The sequence below is a fragment of the Dipodomys spectabilis genome, unplaced genomic scaffold (genome assembly GCF_019054845.1).
Source record: "Dipodomys spectabilis isolate Male_0828 unplaced genomic scaffold, ASM1905484v1 ptg000415l, whole genome shotgun sequence".
Lineage (NCBI taxonomy): Eukaryota > Metazoa > Chordata > Mammalia > Rodentia > Heteromyidae > Dipodomys > Dipodomys spectabilis.
The window spans coordinates 1,435,209-1,452,032 of NW_024871092.1; positions in this window are offsets into that span (position 1 = coordinate 1,435,209).

A 16,824-nucleotide genomic window follows, 5' to 3' on the forward strand; every position below is an offset into this window, starting at 1 on the left:
CTGTGGTTGGCAAAACTAACTAAATTGAAATAATAAAGCTCCTTGGTTTGGAATTTTTGCCAGTTTTCTTTCCTAGCCTGGGATTTGAACTCAGAGTCTTGATGAATCTGTAACAATGTGACGAAAGGTGCAGAGTTGCCATTACTTGAATTCAAACCCCATGCCAAGCCAAAAAAAAGTCACTGACCTCAGCAGGAAAGTTAGTTGTGAAGATGGTAGGGAAGGGATGGTAGGGGAAAAACAAACAAGGAGGCAACAATGCTCAATAGGAAATGTACTCACTACTTTGCTCATGTAACTGTGACCCCTCTGCACAACATTTTAAAAATTAAAAGCGTACAAAAATTATGTAGTGCTCAAGAAGCACTTTGGGGATAAGAGATGGATGTCTGCATAGCTGTACAAAATTCTACAGTGATTTTTTTTCAGTGTTCAGTATGGAACTGAATAAACATAACTGTTTCTGTTACAAATATTAAGTCACTGTCTTGGAACTGGGGCCAGTATTTCTGCCATTGCTGGGATTTGAGCTCACTGTCCAAGTAACTCTGTTGCACTTTGGGTGAAGGCTAAGCTCCCTGTCCTTGAGGAAATGATTTTCAAGATAGAGTTCCCAGGGCCTGAATTAAGGCCCTGCAATAGAAAAAGTATTTGTATACATGTGTAGTATAAATATATATAGGTACATATGCATGTTTTTTTCATATTATGATTATTATTATTGATTTTGTATTTAATTTTTATTTTGTACATTTTATTGTTTATTGTATTTAGTATTATTATATGCATAATAGTTATTATGTTGTGTACATATATTATAAATTATACACAATAATTCAGTACATTGACTCATTTTCATTAATTCTTTATTAAGTGTTGAAACATGATACATAATTTGTCAAGTCAATACATGGTTAGAGTCTGTCCCCAGTATGAGCTTTGTCTTATTTATCTTTGGACAACTTCCTATAGGGATTTGTTTTGATGATTTATACTCAGAAGCCTTTGCTTGTGACTAGGCAAGTTCAGGGATAAAATCTTGAGTTTGGGGCTGGGAATGTGGCTTAGTGGTAGAGAGCTTGTTCAGCATGCATGAATGCCAGGGTTTGAATCCTCAGTGCAAAATACTCAGAAAAAGCCAGCAACTGTGGTGTGGCTCAAGTGGTAAAATGCTAGCCTTGAAAAAAAGCAGCTCAAAGACAGTACCCAGGCCCTAAGTTCAAGCCCCAGGTCTGGCAAAAACAATAAGCCAGATTCCAGTGGCTCTGGAAACCTACTTTCTCAGGAGGCTGGGATCTTAAGAGCGTAGTTTGAAGACAGCCTAGGAAAGGAAAGCCTGTTAGACTGAACCATCAAAAAACCCCATGTGGGACAAGTGGTAGAGTGTTTGCCTTGAGCTGAAGGGCCCAGGGACAGCGCCCAGGCTTCAGTTTGAGACACACAACTGGAAAAAGAGTGAGGGTTAATCAAAGTAATTTTCCTATTTGCTATTTATGAGAATATTTTTTGGAACATGAATGATGATGTACACCAGAATTGGAGTCAGACCTCAAGGTTCATGTGTAGCACATCCATAAGCCCAGCCTCTCAGATTCTAGCATTATAAATATGTGTCCTACAGGGTTCTGAAAGGCACATTGTTGAAAGGCTTAATATGCTCCCCAAGCCTTTTGTGATAAGCAGTTGACTTGTATTGTCAATGTCATTACAGTTCTGACCCTAGCAGAGAACCAGTAGCTCACGCCCATCATCCTAGCTCAGGAGGCTGAGGTCTCTATCACAGGGTGAAACCAGCCAAGGAAGGGAAGTCTGGTACATTCTGACTTCCTGTTCTGAAAGGTTAGATGCTTAAGAAATTCCTGTGTTTCCCTTGGGGATGAGAAGTTACTTGCACTCTAGATGTTCCTGGAGTTCTTGATCTACAGAAGAAGGAAAGAAATATTATTGACCCAATCAGGGTTCAAATGAAGTTCTCAGGATCCAAACCCTAGCTCTGTTAGCAGGAAGAACTCCAGTGTAACACTATATTTGAAGGACAGGAAACTGTTTCAAAAGCCAGGCTAGGTACAGAGAACTAGGCCTGCAGGATTAGGAGGCAGAATGTACACACTCAACAGGGAAGTGAGCTGCAAAACCACTTCATTCATTCCAGGCACAGCCAGCAATGGGGGAAACCTGAAACATTTGTTAGAGTTACACCAGGGTCAGGCTTTTCTCAGCTTCCTCAAACAATGACTAATTAACCTTCCTCCCTAAGGTTAAGGGAGCCTCAGGCTATCTTTAAGTTACCAATAGAGAGCCAGTTTAGTGGGGGGAGGGGAGGAACAGAGTAGAAAAACCCTGTTTTCTGGACTCAGGGAGTGGGTTATTGACTCTCCATTTGTCAGGTTTGAAAGCCCTTCTATCTCTGCCAGTCTTTTCTCCTTCCTTCATTCTCCACATCATTAATGCTAATCCCCAGTCCAAGGAGGGGCAGGGCCATTTTTCTTCTGTCTCCAAGCACCTGAGTTAGAACCTGGCTCTGCCCTCTTGACTCTGGGACTCTTGGCTGCCTGAGAAGTGGGACAGAGACAGTCATCCTGCTCGGCATTTGTGTGAAGGCGATGCTGGTGTCCTGGCACACTGCAGAAAGATTCATGACTGGGAATGTTCCCTTCTTTCCTTCTGATATCAAAAACAGATTCTTCTATCAACTTTCTTTCTTTCTTTCTTTCTTTCTTTCTTTCTTTCTTTCTTTCTTTCTTTCTTTCTTTCTTTCTTTCTTTCCTTCTTTCCTTCTTTCCTTCTTTCCTTCTTTCTTTCTTTCTTTCTTTCTTTCTTTCTTTCTTTCTTTCTTTCTTTCTTTCTTTCTTTCTTTCTTTCTTTCTTTCTTTCTTTCTTTTCTTTCTCTCTCTCTCTCTCTATCTCTTTCTATTTCTTTCTTTCCAGCTATCTACCTACCTTCCTACCTAGGTAGCTATCTCTTTGCCAGTTGTTGGATTGAACTCAAGGCCTGGTCACTGTCTCTAGCACTCTGCTACTTGAGCCACAGCACATATTCTGGCTTTGTCTGTGAACAGGTGCCTGAGGAATCAAACCCAGGGCTTCTTGCATGCTAGGCAAGCACTCCCTCATTAATCCATATTCCCAGCCACTTCATTTTTTTTTCCTTAATGGTAGTTTTTACATAAGTATGCTACCATTTTATGTTCTCAAGTTGAATTTTCTGAATACCAGTTACTTCTCTTCCCCATCTGATTTGTGATTGTTCCTGCATTGCCCTCATAATAAAATGTAAATAAAGGCTGCTGAAAGCTTCAGTGTGCATCATATAAAGGCACAGGCCTAGAACCCTGGAAGACAAAAGCAATGGGCCTGAAATGAAGAGAATGATGCTGTATTCACAATTAGCATATCTGAAAAATAAACCAGTAAATAAAAGCAGAGTTTGCACTATGGGAGGTAATATCCATACACACATAAGTAGGTAGGGCACTGATATATAAACTTGGCCGTCTCTTTTTGAATTTTTCTGTGGCCATCCCAGGGCTTAAACTAAGGGCCCGATGTGTCCCTGAGCTGCTTTTGCTCAAGGCTGAGGCTCTACCATCACCAAAGCTCCACTTCCTGCCAACTGGTAGTTAATTGGACATAAGCAATTCCCAGGCTTTCTTGCCTGGTCTGGATTGTATCTCCTGCTCAGTTTTCGCTCTCAAAGCTGGAGTTCTACCCTCTGGGCCACTGCTCCACTTCTGGTTCTCTGTTGGTTTATTGGAGAAAATAGTCTCAGAGACTCTCCTGCTCTGCTGGTTTGAATAGCGTTTTCCTGAGGAGGCTTCAAGTGGTTTCCTCAGGGATTCACCGAGGAGCCACTCCACACAAACCCTTAGTCTAAATCTCTAGGAGTACTAGAGAAAAATGGAAACATTGTTATACCCCAGTTGCAGGACCCCCACCAAAAAGACCACCGAGAGTCAGAATTTACAGCTGTTTTAAGGTTTTACTTAAACGGGCTGCAGCTCAGGCCTTGTTATACACTCCGACACAGCAGCACCTAGGAGAAGAGCCCCAAGGTAAAGATTTGCAGGGTTTATAAAGGCACACAACCAACCAGGTATTTGGATTACCACCACATGTTGCTCTGCTGGAAACAAGCAACAAGTGGTCACTGCTTCAAAACTTTAACCCTTCATTCTCCCCCCTTGACTTATGGTCCTAAGACACAATCTTGTGGCTCCAGCCTCAAACTAAACTCCAACAGCTCTTGATCTTGAAAGGGTATGGTCCCTAACTGACCTTAGCCATACTATTAAACAACAATACCAATAACAATCAGTTCATTTTTCTTCGCTTGAGGTTAACTCAGAGTGGTTGGGTAGGATGCTTTGAGACTTCCCATGTTTCCCCAAGGTTGTCCAGGGCAAAGGAGGTCCGCCGGTCTGGCGTGGGAGCAGAGGATCCAAGCAGCAATTCCATCCACCTTAAGGGCAGTAGGTGTAGCCAGTAGCACCATGTAAAGTCCCTTCCACCGTGGTTCCAGAGATATCAGGTTGTGCCTTCGAACAAACACCCAGTCACCTGGTTTAAACAAATGTGGGGTAGGAATAGAAGCAGAATCATATAATGCTCTAAGCTGGGGCCACATATTCTTATGCACCAGCTGTAAATAGTCAAGCTTACACAGAAATTCAATATCATCCAAATCAGCAAGCAATTCTGTCTGAAGGCTAGGGATAATGGGTAGAGGGTGTCCATACATTATTTCAAAAAGAGTAAAGCCAAGCTGATTGGGTGAATTTCTTACTCTAAACAGGGCGAAAAGAAGCAGCGATACCCAGTCTGGGCCATTCTCCAAGGCCAATTTAGTTAAGGTCTCTTTTACAGTTCGATTCATTCTTTCTACCTGCCCTGAACTCTGGGGTCGATAAGCACAGTGCAATTTCTGATCCATCCCCAGTGCGGCGGCTATTACCTGACTTACTTTTGATTTTAATTTCCCAATACACACCTGGCCTATCTCCATGGAGGTGAGCTCCTTTTGTAACCAGTTGAATAGGGGCATTGGTGAGCTGACAGGCTTTAAAATTTTTAACAATGTCCTCAATGAGTTGATTTCCTTGCCTGATTTTTATTTCTGAGTGTCAGCAAGTCGTTCATTCTTCGGGTTCCCATTTGAGAGACCAGATGGATTCTCATAAGAATTCCCTTGCCCAATCTTTGAGGCAAGATAAGTTTCCCCCACCAGTTTTCCAACAGTCTTTATTTCTTTCTCTGTTTGGGGGTTTATAGGACATGGAAATTTTCTTTATCCACTCCAAGTCTTCTTGGGAGTACTGAGGCTCAGGAGGCAAAGCTTGTGACCCTGGGTCTACTTCCACTCTGGGCTGAGGTCCACCTCCTTAGCTGCCTGATCGGCCAAGTTATTTCCTTTGGTTATTGAATCAGTTACCTTTGATGGCCAGGACAGTGCATAATGGCAATATTTACTGGTTCCCATAAGGCCCAGATGAGGCTTGAAATTTCTTGTTCATTTATAATAGCCTTTCCCTCAGCTGTCAACAGCCCCCTCTCTTGGTAAATGGCTCCATGGACATACACAGTGGCAAAAACATACCGACTGTCCATGTAAATGTTTAGTCTCTTCCCTTTTCCCATCTGTAGGGCTTTTGTTAGTGCCTCTAGTTCTTCTTTTTGTGCAGACATTCCCTGGGGGAGTGCTTCTGCCCACAGTATCTCAATGTCCGAGGTGACTGCTGCACCAGCATACCTTTTTCCATCTCAAATGAAACTGCTGCCATCTGTGAACCAGGTATGCTTGGCTTGTGAAAGTGGTGGGAACAACCAGTCTGGCCTCTTTTCTTTGGCCTGGTCGCTCCTTTCACAGTCAATTTCACGTTCTCTGTCCTTCCTTTCCTGTCTTTGCTGCTGTCTCTCTCTTATTGTAAACCTTTTCTGCTGCAGCTACTATATCCCTAATAGACTTTTTACCAAGTCTGTCTAGAGCCTGCAACTTTCACTTTATGTCTGGTGCAGCTTGATTTATATAGGCAAACATAATCATCTGAGCCAACACCTGGGTTTCAAGATCATACAGGTATATTGACTAAAAGCTTTTATGAGCCGCTCAAGATATGCTGCCGGACTTTCACTTCCTCCCTGTCTATCATCAAAAACTTTGGCCATATTACTAGTTTGGCAAGCCACCGCCTTGAGACATGCCAAAAGGGCCTGGCGATAGGTGAGGAATGGCTCCCTACTTTCAACTGTATTGTTGTCTCATGATGGTCAGATCTCAGGAAAATAGGCAGTTATCATGGCAGGATCCAGGATTGGTGCTCCTGTGGGGCCAGGGATATGTTTCCAGGCTGCCTCTTGGATAGTCTCTCTCTTCGGTGGTAAAAAGGACCTGTAAAAGCTGACTAAAATCATCCCAAGTGGGCTGATGTGTAAAGAGAATACTTTCAAGCAAACAAATTAAATCCTGGGTTTCTTAGAAAAGGGGGCATTTTGGGTGTGCCAATTGTATAGATACTGGTAGAAAATCGCCAATATTGGAGTGGCTGTTGACCATCCGCATCCACAGCACCTATGGCATGTATGGGGAAAAGAGCTGCATTAGAAGGGGGGTTGATCCCATGGCATCATCGAGTGATTGGCCCCTCAGAAACTATAAGGGCAGGTGCCAAGTGTTCTATAGCTCCCTCCTCCTCTTGATCATTCTCAGGTTCTGCAAAAGGAACCTGGAAAGGACAGTATGGGGGAGGAAACATTTCTTCTTCCAAGTTATCTCCCTGAAAAACCGGGGCGTACCTTTTCTTTTCCTCTGTCTCAGATTCTTTTTGTAAGTCTAGGGGGCTAGATGGAGTGGTGCCTATAGTTTCCAGTCCCGTAAGACATACAGTCCAAAAAACAATAAACAGTGCAAACAAAACACACCTTACAGTTACAAAAAAAAGCCTTACAAAGTGGAGATCTCCCAAACTGGTCCACTGACTACAGTCACGGTGTGGTTCCACACCCAGGCCACACAGCAGAAGGAGCAGAGCCACAGTGGGGGAGTTGGGCCTCTGTTAGGAAGCACTCTTGGTCAGTTCCGGCCTAACACTGAATCGATCCCCACCCCCCAATTCACATGGCGGGGTTCCAAGAACCCCCACCCCACAAGAGGATCTTGGACGTCTCCCAGTTCCTCCAGGGTTGTGGTGCAAGCATGTCTGCTTCAACAACCCTTTATGAATCAGAGTAGCCATCCTCACAAAGGAAAACGAAAGTAAAACAGACAAATGATAGGACAAGACAAATTAACAATGACAGCTCTGTTCTACCTTTGGAGTCTGAGATCTCGTGGGTCTTTGGGGGGATCCCGGACGAGCCCCCACTAATATGTTATACCCAGGTCGCAGGATCCCCACCCAGAAGACCATCGAGTGTCAGACTTTACAGCTGTTTTAAGGTTTTATTTTTTTTTATTTTATTTTTTTTAATTTAATTTAATTTTATTTGTGAACATACTGTACAGAGGAGTTACAGTTACATGGGCAGGATAATGCGTACATTTCTTACCATGCATTGCAGCCTCCTCCTTTGTTTACCCTTCACATCCCTTCCCAGCCTCCCCCCTCCCCCCTAATCCCAATCCTTCTCCTTCCCCCCCCCCCCCCGCACCAACGTTGTAAAGCTCGTTTTGGACATGACAACTTGTACTTCTCATTGTTGCAACAGGTCCACCTGTATCCTTAAACAACTGGTTTTTCCCCATCTCCTCCACAAGTTATACTGACATCAAATATAGTGAAAGCAGGGGTTATACTGTGGGGGAGGGACATACAAAGCAACAAAGAGATAATCTTATAAATGTGTTAGAAACACATGCATGAAAGAAAAAAACATTAAAATACACATCTAAGGATTCATTTTCCTGACATCACATTATCTGAACTTTTCCGCTTGACTCATACAAATACAAGGTTTTATTTAAACGGGCTGAAGCTCAGATCTCATCCTACACTCCAACACAGCGGAGCCTAGGAGGAGAACCCAGAGCTAAAGATTTCAGGCTTTATAAAGGCACACAACCAACCAAGTGTTTGGATTACAACCACGTGTTGCTCTGCTAGAAACAAGCAACAAGCGGTCACTGCCTCAAAACTTTAACCCTACACATGAAGATGCTATTAGTGTGTTCTAGACACTTAACGTTGGAGACACAAAACACTCATAATTATTAGATCATTTTATAGCAAAAGGAGCAATGCAGACTGTATGAGGATCGCTCCAGCTTTCGGTCCTCATATCCTGAGACAGTAAATTCACAGCAGCTCAATGCAAAGTGACATAACTGGCATGTACTGTGGATATTTGCTCCCAAATCCTGTGACACTCATTTCTCACTTTTGGCCTAAACCTGTGACCAGAGGGGAAGATGAGGAGAGAAAATCATTCTCAAGGAAAGCAGCTATAAAGAACATTGGGTAGTTTACTTATAAATTAAATCCTTGGGAATGTCCCTGTTAAGAAGTCAGATTGTCCAGATTAAAAAATGAAGAAACAAAGAAATAAGGTGCCAGTGGATGCTGTCTGTAAACCCAGGTCCTCAGGAAGCTGAGATGTAGAGAAACTTAGTTTTAATCCAGCCATTGTAGGAAAGTCCATGACACAGTTATTTCTAAGACATGACAGAAATACCCAGAAGTGGGGTTGTGACTCAAGCTTAATGCAGTACCTTTGAGCAAAAGGAGCTCAGGGACCATGCATAGGCTCATATTTCCACCCAAGGACCTGCCCCCTCAAAAAGAGCCTGTACTTCCATGTCTTTGTCTATGTATTGTATTCTTATAGGTGAAATTAACGAGTAGCTATGATGAATGGCACCAACGTAGGAAATTTGTATTAAGTACAATGAGTTCATAATAGAGAGACTTCTTTCAAGATAGTGCATGTTCCGCGACTCCCCTCACTGTTCACAGTGTAACATGAGGTTTTCTCTGCATCACAGGCCTGCTGGAGGACGTCTCTCTCATTGCCTGGACAGGCACACAAAAGCCCTCACTCCTGTAGAGTTGGGTAACAAACAACTCCATCTGGGCCAGTTAGTGAGGATGTGTGGGCAGGCTCTGAAGGTCAGGAGAAAAAGGCCTCTTTGTACCCTTAGCTATCTCTCTCCCCAATGCTATGTTTCAACAGGAGACCTTCATTTGTGCCACCTCCCATGGCGGGCCAAGTTCTGTGCACTTATCCTGCCTTTGTGAGACTATATTCTGTTGTTCAGTTACAGAGCTCAATATAATTCAGGAGTCCTTCAGGGAGAAAACTAGGGCACTGAACATAATGAAATGATTCATTGCAGGCAATTTTGGGCCTATGGTGCCTCTCCTATGTTTCCAGAAGCTTGGAAAATCCAAGCACATATTGGATATCACAAAGCTTCCTGTCATCTAGGACTGGTGAAGCTCATCAGGTTTTGAAACCATTGACTTCTCCTAGTTGGGCCCAGGGTGGCTAGGTTTTGCGGTTGAACACAGGGCCTGGGTGCTGACCATGAGCTCAGTGCAGAAACCCAGTGCTTTACCATTTTGTGTAACAACATCACTTCTGCTCTGTGAGTGTATGTGTGTGTGTGTTTGTTTGTGCACACCACGTGTGTGTGTGCATGGGTGTGTGCGGGCATGCACACATATACATGAGTCCTCAAGCTTGACCTCAAGACCTGAGCACTGTACCTACTTTCTCTTGTAGAATGATATCCCTCTCCCACTTGAGCCACAGAGCCACTTTAGGCATTGTCCTCGTGATGTGGTCCTGAGAAGTGAAGCCCACGATTTCATATATGCAAAGCATTCTACCACTAAGGTACATTCCCAGCCCTCTACTTCAGCTTTGTTAGTTTATTTCTGTCTTTTTTTATTGTTGTTGTTGTCAGTGGCAGGAGTTTACGTCTTGGCATGGGTGCTGTCCCTGACCTCTTCAGCTCAAGTCTTGTGCTCTACCACTTGAGCCACAGAGCTACTTCCAGTTTTCTGGTGGTTCATTGGAGCTAAGTTTCTCATGGCCTTTCCTGCCAAGGCTAGCTTTGACCCATGATCCTCAGATCTCATCCTGCTGAGTAGGTAGGATAACTGAAATAAGCTCAAGCACCCAGCTTCACCTTCAGGTTCTTAGTAGTGAATTGGAGATAATAGTCTCATGGTACCTTTTGTGACTGAGATAGTTTGGAGTCCAGATTTTTAGAACTTAGCTTCCCGAGAAGGCAGGATGACAGACTTCAGCTATTGACCCGTTGGCCATGGCCTCTGCTGCAAGGGGGTCCATGGCTCCACGTGGTGGAGTGCTAGCCATGAGCCCAAGAGGTAAGGGTCAGTGCCTCAGCCCCGAGTTCAAGGTTCATGACCAAGAAAAAACCAAACCAAACCATTGTCTGCTGTAGACAACTCACGAGTCTTCAGTAATACATAATTTTGTCCCTGACATGGGGACCTATCTGAGCCTCAATATTCTTGTTTGTATAATCATCTAAGTTGTGGAGCTCTTACATAGACAAGATGTAAGAATGCACCCGGTTAAGGACATAGCACATGGCACTCTTTGCATCACTCAGCACACAACATCCTATGAAAGATTCAGCACACAGCACCAAATGCAGGACTCAGCACACTGCATCCTGTGAAAGACTCAGCACATAGCACCTTGTGTACGACTCAGAACTGAGCACCCTAAGGAGGACTCAGCACATAGCTCCATTCCACAAGCTGTCATTAGAATTAGGGTGCTTTCATCAGTATCACCATTCTTTGAGGAAAATTTACAAACCATACAAGTTCAAATCTAATGGTTTAGTGGGGTGTTTTTCTGGGGAAGGGGTGTTAGCCACGTGGCTTGAACTCAAAGCTCTACCACTTGGAGCCACATTTTGAGGTGTCTCTCAGACTTCCTGCCAGGACTGGGTTTTAAAGCCTCTGAGCAGCTAGGATGACGGGCATAAGCCAGAATGACATGGGTAACCCGTGGAGCTGGGTTGCAGTGGTTTACAAATGGCTAAGTCAGGTTAGGTGGCAGCTGTCAGCACCAGACTCCTAGCTTGATCTCTAATGAGGTATTTGAAGTTCTGTCCTTCTATAAGTGCAGTTAGAATGTCTTACATTTTTTGGCATCAGACCTAGGGCTTGAGTAAGAGCTTAGACACTGTCGCTAAACGTTTGTGCTCAAGGCAAGCACTTCATTGATTGAAAGACAGCAGAAATTCTGAGTTTTCTGTTTTGTGGTACTGAGGAATTGAACCCAGGGCTTCGTGCTTACTATGAGAGCACTCAACCACCGAGCCTCAGGAGTGAACGAGATGTAAATAGATAACGATTGCTGTATATAAATATTTTGTACACAAAAAGAGATTTCTGCATATTATTAAAGTGTAGATAATATTGCTACCAATTCTTAGGTATTAAATTATGTCTCCATTTAATGATGTTTCGCAGTTAACAATTAATAAAGCATTAATTAATAATTACTCAATATCCCATAATTGTTTATCATGTATGTACATATAGCCGTACATATAATTAGATATTTCTTAGAATGAGACCAATGTCTATATATTGTTAAATTATGCATCATGTGTTACTCCCAATTATTAGTTATGTCTCCATGTAATTTTTATTCTGTTAATGCTTAATAAAATATTAATTAAACAGTGCACATCCTACACTTATTGCATCTAATTTTATCCTAGGATGATTCATTACTAATTCAATCTGTTTATCATTTACTGTAGTGGTAATTCTTCTACCTATGATGTTTTTTACCTTTATTTCATCCTATTACGTAGTATATAGATTTGCATCCAAATTATACATCCTACCTGACAACGAGCATTTTCACAGAAAAGGAAAACATGTGTCATGCTCAGTTTCTCACTCCAAGATTACATTTTTGGGAGTGCTCGGATCTAAACTCAGGGCAAAGAAGGCTCAGTTCATGAATGGGTGACTGCCAGCACAGCAGCCACTAGCCAATTCAGCTGCCAGGCAGTGCCCAGGCCCTGAGATTGAGGCCCGTATATTGACTCCAAATTGTGCTTAGTGTAGTTATTCATTTTATTTTTTTATTCATTTAGCATTTATTTTATTGACTGCTATAACACATGGAATATTTACTACATTTATTACATAGGTTATAGAATTCCCTATGTATGAAACTTCACACCTGACACCCAGGACTTCCACAGAAAAAGAAAACATGTGTCACCCTGTGTCTTACTGCATGATTCAATTTTTGTTAGTGCTGGCATCTGAACTCACAGCCTACCAGGCCCAATTCATGAATGGGTGAGTGTCAACATGCCAGCCTGTGGTATATGGAGCCGACAATCAGTTCCGAGCACCTGAGATTTAGCCCCAGGGGTTGACAAAACAAGAACAGATGGACATTCAGATTGTAGTATACAAATAAATATAGATCTTTATAGAGTGCCAGAGATGTCTATACATTGTTTAGTTATATAGGTTACATTCCTACCAATTCTTGGGTATTTATTATGCCTCCATGTAATTAATATTACTGTTTTCATCCTTAATGAATTATTCATTATATCAACCACTGTCCTGAAACTATTGTGTCCAGGTAATTAATAGTTTTCTTTTAATGTGTCAAAAATATTCATTAAAATCCATCGGCCTCCTAAAATCACTCTCTAATTTTATGCTAGTATCATTCAGGAACAAGTAATTCAACCTTGACATTCATAACTTTCCATCAGTATTCCTATGAATAGGAACGAGACAATTAGGATCTCCCTCCATTGGTAGGGGTCAGGACCTGGCTTCGAACACAGGGCCTATGTTGTCGTGTTGGCCCATGGCTTCTCTGGAAGAACGACAGCCTTCAGCAATGCCAGGTTACCAACATTTTTCAGCCCTGTCATTTAGACCCAAGATGGTCACCTTGAAAAGAAAACAAATGTAAAACCGGCAGCCATCTGCAAGTTACTGTTTTTTTTTTTTTTCTGTGTCGTTTTATTTATTTATTTTTCCTGTCAGCCTATGAGGCCCATGAACCTAGGTTCACCTGTGGTTCCAGTGGCTGCAACCCAGCCTAGAGTGATGAAAGCTGAGGCAGAGTTGCTATGCCCTGAGTTCAAGCCCTGTGCTTGACAAAATAAAAATACATAATACATACATGCATACGTACATATACATTAAAATATTTAAACAATTATTAGGCTACTTGGCATTGTATTCATGCCATTTTTTTCTGCCAGGCCTGGGATTTGAACTCAGGGTCTGGGTAAATCTGCATTCCTGTGGGGGAAGGGAAAGCTCACAGTGCTGGAAGACAAGAAAGACAGGCTTGTTCCTTGCATTCGTAAAAATAATATTTGTATACATTTTACATACAAGATTTATATTTAAATACACATGTTTACTGCATAATGCAGTTAGTGTAGTTATTCATTTTATTTTGTTTTTTATTTATTCATTATATATTTTACAGAGTATGATTACAAGTATGATATTTTTTACATCCTATTACACAGAACATAGATTCGCCTATGTATTATACATCATTCCTGAGACCCAGGACATTCACTTATAAGGAAAACTAGTGGGACAATTGTCTTCTTCCACCAGGATTAAGTTTTTGACAGTTCTGTGATTTGAACTCTGGGCCTAGAAGGCCCACTTCCTGAATCGGTCAATGTTAGCACACCACTCTGACGCAAGTGAAGTTGTCGGGCAAATTTGAGGACCTGAGATGAAGCCCTAGGAGTGGCCAATGTATAAACAGATAGATGTGTAGATTGCAGCGTGTGTGTGCATTTACATATGTATATGAATCTATAAATAAAGTTATATAGAGAGACAAATAGACATTTATGTAGATTCTAGTGTATAACTCTGTATAAAGAATGATGACCTATATCTTATTTTTATATATTCTATTACTATGAATTATTTGGTCTAAAATTATGCCTCCATTAATTAATCACGGTGGGAGACTTAATAAAGTATTAATTAAATTAATCAATGACCTATATTTATTGCGTACAATCTTATACTACAATGACTAGCTAATTAGTAGTTCAATTGGTACATTACAAAGATTCTATTATTGTTCCTATAAACAGGAAAGTGTAGGTGAAAGTCCCAGGATCAATCTCAGGGCCTAGGTGTCTTCGTTGGGCTCAGGCTTCACTGACAGCCCACCAGACTTCGGCCATGTAAGGACATGTACAATTTTCAAGCTGAGTCATTGAGAGTCAGGATGGTCACAGTGCAAAGGAAACAAAGGTAAAACTGTTGTCTAAAACTTCCTGGTTTTTCCTCCTCCATCTTGGTTGGTTTATCTTTTTGCCAGAGCTGGGAGTTGAACTCGGGTTGTAGGATCCCTGGATCATCTGTGGGTGTAATAGCTGCACCCCAGCCGAGGGTAATAAAGGCTAAGGCAGAGTTGTGGCGACCTGAGTTCAAGCCCCGTGCCTGCCCTCCCAAAAAAGTTAAGGTCCTGGCTAGGAGTTTGAACCATTTTATCTGTCATACCTGGAATTTGAAATCAGGGACTGGGTAACAGTATTGTGCTCTGGGTGAAGTGAAAGCTAACCTCCTAGAGGAAAGAAAAATCCGGAACATTTTCCAGTGTGTGAATTCCAGCCCTAGAAATGGCAAAAAAATAATATTTATATACATGTATAATATATATCATACACATATATTTGCATAGATATTACACATTGTATCTAGGGCACAATATTTCCACAGAAAGGAAACCAGGTCAACATTGGCTTCTTACACCCCTATTGACTTCGGCACTCCTGCGATTTGAACTCAGGGCCTGGAATGTCTAATTCATCAAGGGGTAGTTTAAGCACAGTAGCCTCAAACAAATTCAATGCCAGGCAGTTCCCAGGACCTGAGTTCTAGCCCCAGGATTGGCCAATATATAAATAGATAGATGTGCAATTTGCTGCAAATATATGTAAATAAATATATATAGTGAGAGAAAGAGAGAGATGTATATGTATATTCCAGTGTACATTTAAATATAAAAATATTATAGAATGTGAGATGTCTATATATTATTAAATTACATGTAATATATTACTAATAATTATTAGGTAATGAATTATGCCTCTATTTAATGAAGTATCATGGATTAAGGCACAATAAAGTGCTTCCTTGTGTAAATGGAGCTCACAGACAATTTCTAGGCTCATAGTTCAAGCCTCAGGATCTGCACTAAAAAAAGGAGCCAGTAACTGCATGTGTATGTGTATATATGCATGTATTTCTATCAGTGAACATCATAGTCGTTATGAAGAATAGCACCCAGTAAATTTGCTTTGAATTGAATGATGTCATAGCACAGAGAGTGCTTTCAAGACAGTGCATGTTCCTGGTCAAAAAAAATTTAAGACCGTGGCTTGGAATTTGAACCATTTTTCTGACAGGCCTGAGATTTCAACTCAGGGTCTGATTAACTCTCTGACACTGTGGGGGAGGGGAAAATCACCATCGTTGAAGACAAGAATTTCAGACCGGTTTCCAGGGCCTGAATTCAAGCCCCAGCACTGGAAAAAATCCTTTATTTATTTTTTATTGATTTTATTTAGTAGTATTACATATATAACATTTATTTCATTTATTACATCTTATGACATTGACTTATTTCCATATAGATTATACATCACACAGAGACCCAGGACTTTCATAGAGAAGGAAAAAAATGGGTCAAAATTGTCTTCTGACTCTACATATAAACTTTTGGCCATGCTGGGATTTGAAATCACAGCCCACAATGCACAAATCATGAATGGGTCAGTTGTAAAAAAAAAGCCTTTGGCAAACTGAACTGCAAGCCATTTCTGAGGAGCTGTGATCAAGCAATAGATAGATAGATTGATAGACAGACAGACAGACAGACAGACAGACAGACAGACAGACAGACAGATAGACAGATAGATAGACAGATAGATAGACAGATAGATAGACAGATAGATAGATAGATAGATAGATAGATAGATAGATAGATAGATAGATAGATAGATAGATAGATAGATAGATAGATAGATAGATAGATAGATGTGTAGTTTGTTATGTATATAGAGAGAATGTGAGGATATTAAATTATATATATTATGAATTATTAGTTATTAAATTATGCCTCCTTTTAATGAAATGATGTATCATGGTTGAATACTTACTAAAGCATTAATGTAAAAGTAGTCAGTATTCCTTAATTGGGAGAATCATACCATGGTGCTAGAATGGAAGACATTATCCAATACTTTTTGTGTGGCATTCTATAAGAGAATCATGAGCTAACTGCAAATTTAATTGTTACTTTTATAACATTCCATTAGGCATTCCCATGGATAGGAATGATTTTCTCAAGATCTCCCTCCATTTGTAGATGGCGGTACTGGCACTTCAATTCTAGACCTGGGTATTTTACTTCGAAATGCAAACCATTGGAATTGCACTGTGAAGATTTCAAATTGTCAGGATGAAAGAAAAGAATGAGAAGAAAAGAAAGCCAAGTGTCTGTGGATCCTACCTGTAATCCTAGCTCTTCAGGAGTCTGAGAGTTAGACAATGCCAGTTTGAATTCAGCCAAGACAGGAAATTCCACCACACTTTTATTTCTGAGGGATTAGAGGAATAAAAAATTCCCATGAACGGAGCTCTGACTCAAGGGCAGAGCGCTACCCTTGAGCAAAAGTAGCTCAGGAACATTGCCTAGTCTCATAGTAAAATCCCCGGACCAGCCAATAAAAAAAAAGCCAGTAACAACATGTCTCCCCATGATTGTATGCATGTATTTCTACTCATGAAGGTCTAGAGTTCCTATGATGAAAGG